This window comes from Morone saxatilis, unplaced genomic scaffold (genome assembly GCF_004916995.1).
Source record: "Morone saxatilis isolate NCDOM2014 unplaced genomic scaffold, NCSU_SB_2.0 Contig7, whole genome shotgun sequence".
In the NCBI taxonomy this organism is placed as follows: Eukaryota; Metazoa; Chordata; class Actinopteri; family Moronidae; genus Morone; species Morone saxatilis.
The window spans coordinates 20447005-20453667 of NW_023340246.1; positions in this window are offsets into that span (position 1 = coordinate 20447005).

Consider the following 6663-nt stretch of genomic DNA (forward strand, 5'->3'; position numbering starts at 1 on the left):
CACAATGACGTTATTAACGATTGTTCTCAGGCTGCAGCTGAATAGTCCTGCAAATACAAAGTGAAGTTCTTTTCTCCATAAGTTTGTTGCTTAGGAGCTGTTTATTTTCTGTCGAAGAACGAGAAAGTAGATTGTGTCAAAGGCAGCTGACCTTAAATCAGACAACTCCTTGGTAACCAGTGAACTGGTTAGAGAGTAGGAACACACCATTTGGTCTTCTTCATACTTTAGGCTGTTATATTGAATTTAGAAATCAAATGCTGCCTCTGTGTAATTCCCGGGTGTTATAAAACATTGCTGTGCTGTATGATTGTTAGATGGAGTTTGTAAGTCACTAAAAGCACAGAGAGAACTGGCTGAAGGGAGTGTTGGTGTTTAGACAAAGGCCCTGTCTTCCTGGACCATCACCCTATTGTACCATTCAAACACACATCAATATGCTGCTCTCCAAAGTTAAGGCAAGAATCGGTCAGAAAAAGGCATCATTTACCCACTCTGCTAAGCACACCTTCCACTCCTGGATTATGGCGATTTAAACAACAGGTTTGCCTCCAAATCTCTTCTCAACAAACTGGACATCATTTGCAATGCAATCCGCTTTGTCACAGTCACACACTAGCACCTTTTAAAGCTCAGTATTTACACCTATGTGTTAGACTGTTTTTTGGCTAATAAGCACAGTTTCCTTCCTGGAAACTTCCAGTAACGTCACTGCTTCCCTGCCAGGAAATACAGCAGCACACAGCTCCCCACAACATGTTGCTTTAACACTTCGAATTTCAGACTTCTGTTAATTAGAGGTGTGGTTGATGGATTTTGTTACCTTCACACAGATCCAGGTTGGATATTTTCCTGTTGCCGGCCTTTATGCTAAGCTAGAGTACAGATGTGAGAGTGGTATCGACCCTCTGCGAGAAAGTGAATACCTTATGCGTAATTCCAAAAATATTATTATTTTTAAGCTATTTTACAGCAACAGCACCATGTGTGAAATAATAATAAGAACAGAGTCACAAACATTATAGATTAAAAGACAATAAACACGATACAGGCTCCATTAAAGCTTTTAATAGTATGATATATAACAAAGGTTCTGTGCAATTTAATACTTATTTTCTTTTCATTTTCTACACATCATTTGTTTTTCAGTAGCTTTTGTAATCCTTCCTGTATTTACATAAAGAGTTGCGTAATGGGAACTCTTTATCATCATACATTATATGTATTAGATATTTATTTTGACAAAATAATCAGAACTCAAGGTTCAATTACAATCAGCTCTTCTGGAGCTTTAAACCACATCTCACTGCTTCTATCAGGTAATGGAGATAACTACATTACTGGGGCTGGATCCTTTATACATTCAGAAAGTCAATAATTAACTTTCACTCATAAAGATTTCTAGATTTTCTCTACAAAAGCTAAAAACTGTTCATCTGTATCTTCCTTTCTTTATTTCTGTGTCTGTGGTGTTTTTCTCTCAGTCTTTGGCAGATGGATTTTCATTCAGTAGAGCTATTATCAAGTGACTGTGTGGACGTGGGCTGGTGATGTAAGTGCTATTATTGTCAATGACATGTCGGCTTGACTGGGTGCTCATTGTGTGTGTGTGTGTGTGTGTGTGTGTGTGTGCGTGCGTGTGTGCGTGTGTGCGTGTGTGTGTGTGCGTACATTATTCCCTTTGTGTCGGATCATTTCGTCCGGAAACACATTATTACATCAAAGGAAGGTGATCTGAATATTAATCACATTATTAGCTCAAATGATTGTGCTTGTTGTTTGTTACATTCACGAAAATCCTTTTAATGTATACACCTATGGCGGTTAGAGTCGCTTTAGACTTATACACAAAGCTGTGTTTATTAGAATATTGTTATGTTGAAATATTGAACAAGAATAGTGAAAAATAATCTCCACATTCAGGCATCATTAGAATTAAATTAGTACAGCACACAAAACAATGAAACGACTCAAAACATTAAATATACACCAATATAAATCTATATTTCATTTTAAAATGGTCATATAGTAGTAGGGATGTTGCCATGCAGCTGCTGTACATGCATTTTAATTTACTGATGCACTTGTACTCGATGCATATACGCATAATCATCATCAGGCTTTATAATCTTTCACTGTGAGTGCTACAGTAGAGACAATAACAACAGTTATGTAATGAATAAGCTTGGAGATGGATCATAATTCCACATGGTGTTACAGCTCATGCTCACTGCACATACTATAGCTTGACTATAGATTTTTTTTTTATATATGTGGCTGTGAAAAGCAGGTAATTTAAGCCAATAGTGGGAATCTAAATCAAATCAATAAATCGCAAATATTGAGATTTTTTATATGTATAGCACGTCCAGTGTGTAACATTGGAGGATCTATTACAGAAATGGAATATAATATTCATATGTTTTCATTAGCGTATAATCACCTGAATATAGCAATTGTTGTGTTTTCGACATGTATAAAAAGAACTGGGTACAGCTTTGGAGGAGGTGCTGCTCAGTGGCGCATGAAGCCCAAAAAGCCACTTCCCACTGCAAAGAAATTACCATGATTAATACAACATAGCTCGGTTTCAAGAAGTCTGATCCTGTTCGGAAGATTTTAATAACAAGAGGAATAACATTAGACAATAGAGCAGATTATATTTAACGGTTCAGAGTTCGTTACCTACCACATCTTACGCCACCATTCCAATTTAACCTCCATCATTTCTGCCCACATAGTGGTTGGAATAGTTCTCCCATGAAACTCGATATGGTATGTCGCTATATTGTGAGCACCGTATTTAAACGGAGTCTCATCAGACTGTCTCTCCAAGTCTAAAGCCGAAACTACTCATCTGCATGTTTTAGGTTTCTGCTATGATCTACAAAGTGATACATGTCATGTACTATCCCCACTATGTCTCTGTAGGGTCATTCAGGGAACGGCGACCCTCTCGTCCACACGGGTATACTCCCGAATGTGACGTGCTGATCAAGGACAGTTCTTGGAGTATCCCCGAAACCGCCCGGGCTCACACCATTGAGCAACTCCAGAGAAGAATAAAGTCCAACCCCTAATCCAGAGTAAGATCCAGGAGTCTCCAGAGTCTCGACTGTGCGTAGAAGTAAGCCCCACCAGATCTAATCGATAGCGCTCCACCTCCCGCACCAGTTCCGGCTCCTTCCCCCCCAGCGAAGTGACATTCCACGTCCCCAAAGCCAGCTTTTGCTGCCCGGGTCTGGTCTGTCTAGGCCCCCTGCCTTTACTGCCACCCATTTGGCATTGCACCCGACCCCAGTGGTCTGTTATCCTCAAATTGTTGGATTTTGATGGGAAGGTTTTTGGAGGTACAGCGTAATAATATAATAATATAGAATATCAGGACCAATAATGTGTTCACTGCAGGTTCATAACGGTTGGTGAAAGCGTGATCAGGGTCTGGCCAATAGGTGAGAAAAAGAGAGATGGCTGCCTAAAATCATCCAGGATTTTGTTAAGTAGTAGTAAAATCAGCATATGAACATTATTTTTCACAGATATAAATTCTGTCACACAGAATCACGTATTACATTTTTCAGCCGAGCATCCTGCTGTTCTCTCTTACATATTACATTTTCACTCCTCTCCGTGATGTTAAGGACTGTATCTGGCTACTGAACAGTGAATTCACTGTTTCCTTCACTGCACTCATGCATCTTTAATACGCTCACAGATCATTCTCGAGTGTTTGGACGGTTTATCCCTTTTTCTAAAATTAATTAGACACGTCTGCTGCTGGCTGGAACCGGAGTTTGTCATTTTGTTGTTGTGTTCATGTTAATCTGGCAAACTTTGAATGGTTGGTTTTATGTTATCACTTTAACTGATCTTTGTTTGACTAAAAAGGTTTATATTTTTAGCATAAAGATGATCCTTTTGTCTCTCTTTCTCCCCTAATATGCTGCAAACAGTGGTTAAATGGGATGTTTGATTTAGGCTCTGAAAGCTGAGTGGATGGGACATGTCAGATAAAAACTCAAAGAAAGTATATCCCAGGATTGGATTGAGCACTGTAATGAGGCTGTGGAGGGAGAACAGTACAGCTACACTGAAACAATAGCATTTCTATAATAATATATCAGAGGGAATACAACACAATACTTCATCCGTTTTATGTCTGTGAAAGGATTACACCCAGACACTATTGCAATTGCGTATTGTCCATATTCTGCACAGTAATATGCTGTATACTGAAACATCCATCAAGTTGTTTACAATAAAGTCTGAGAACTTTTTCAATAAGGGTATTAAAACGAGGAAGTAAAAAAGCCTAAATACGAGAAAAACCCTGAAGTCTATCTTGTCTCTGTTGTTCAATAAAAGATGAGCTCAAGAAAGAAAAACAGTTCTTCCTTCAGGGTTACTGTGGCTCAGCAGATTTACTCCCTCTCTTTCCACACACACACACACACACACACACACATATATGAATCAGGGAATTTTCAGGAATGCAGATGCAGAGGTTGCATCCCCTCCTGTTCTGTAATCTGCTGAATGAAACGCGTTTTACTATTCAAAGCTCCACTCTATTCTTCTTGTTTAAATGCAGTGAGTGTAATCTGAGTCCTCTGTTGTTCTGCAGGTAGACATAAAAGACGGCGGTAGAAAGAAGGTAGAACGGGAAAGGGAAAGGGAAAGGAGGGATGAGGGTGAAAGGAAAGGGAAAGGAAAGGAAGGAAAGAAGAGGGAGTAATTAGATAAGGATAAATATAAATGTAAATGTTGGCGGTGCGCAGTATCTTCCTGGAGTTTTGGTGTCACCATGAGGTTGCCACGCGATCAGCAGGAGACTCCAGAAGTTACTGTGTTAATTTGCTTTCTTTCTGTGAGTGAGGAGAGAAAAGTAATAGCCACTCTGTGTCTGCACTAAGTATGTATCTAGAGCCAAAAGGCAATTAGTCTGTCTAAGCACAAAGGCTGGAAGCAGGAGGAAACTGGCTGAGTACAACGAGAAAAAACACTCTCAGCAGCACCTTTAAAGCTCCCTAAATCACACATTGTTTGTTTTTTGTTTTCTCTGTGCATAAACAGAAATTAAAACCATATATATGTGAAGATCCAATTAGGTAGTGGTTCAAAACAAACTGTAAGCCTACCTACGCCATCCTAACTCACACCCAGAGTCATATACAGCGTATACAGGAGACCAGATACAGGAGTCAGTCTGTCTGTTATATTGTTGTTAACCTTCGTCTTTCATAATGAAGTAGACGTATGATATGTTGAGAGCTCAGTGTTCAGCTGCTCTGCAGACAAACAGTCAGAGAGGAGGACATGGTGTCCTCCTTCAGGTTTGTACACAAAAGAACAATATACCACTTCAGTCTAATGTAAAGAAGGAAGATTCCTTCACACAGGCGTACAGACATTTAAAAATTAATCCCTTCACTTTCTCTTTGCTCTGTAAATACAGAAACACAAACACATCGGCCACACACTGCAGGCTGTTTACGTCTAATGACCGGCTAAACACTCACATTCCCTCTTGAACTTACGTGAAACCCACATTCATCATCATCATCGTCACTCTGCTCACCTGTAAATACAGAAACACATGAGCGTCCCGTTGCAGCTACACACTGCAGGCTGTTTATGTCTAATGACTGAAGTGTGTCTCTCTGCTGTCCTACTGTGGGTCCCACACTCACTAAACTCTCCTGTCCTTTCAGTTTCTGCCTCACAGGCCATGCAGTCGCCTCACCCCCCTCACCTGCAGCTCATTCCCTCATTAGTCCCTCAGTAAATACACACCAGTCCACCTTCACTTGGTGTACTTGGAAGATCTCCAGTGTTTCATTGGTCTGTTCTGACCCTGCTTTCCTGTTTTTTAATCTCTGGTTTTCTGTTTGCCCCCTTTCCCTGATTTGTTTGCCTGTGCGACTGACCTTGCCTGAACTCTGTTAAGTAAAGTGAACCTTCCCTGTACTCCGTCTCATTGTTATGCTTTTGGGACGGAAGTATTCGAGCCTCATAAGATTGACTTTGGAAAGGAAGCAAAAAGCTTTTCCTAAATAATAATAATTTCCCTTGAATGCTCTCTAGTTTATTTTTTTAAGGGAACAAATTAAATTCCGACTTCAAATACGTGGATGTGGCTTTAAGAAGCAAAGACAGTGGAGTTCAGTTACGGTAGATCCTGTAAACAATTCCATAAAAAGCTGTGTTGTGTAATGTCTTTAGCTTACATGATCGCAAATGAAGATTAAATAGAAACTAACTGAGACATCAAAGTAGATTTGAAGCTTAGGGTTTATTGCTGCCCATCAAAAGCTTGGGTCCCAACCTGAGGGTCGGGACCCCAGCTAGGAGTCGCCAAAGCTTCATGGGGAGGTAACTAATTAGAGTTAGTCATCTAATAAAACAATGGCCAAGCACCAGGGACAAGAACACACTGAATTTTTCAAAAAATAAACCTATTAAGTTCATATGATTGTTAAAACTTTAAAAAAAATCCGTAATACAGACAGAGGATTATATAAAAAGTTCCATAAACAGGAAATAATCTGCTCAAAATTCATCCAAATCTCTTGTTTTAAACAAACTTCCTGCAGTTACTGAGTTCACTGTTTGGGTTCATTGTGCAGTTTTCAATATATGAAATATCTATAAAATATGTCTCTG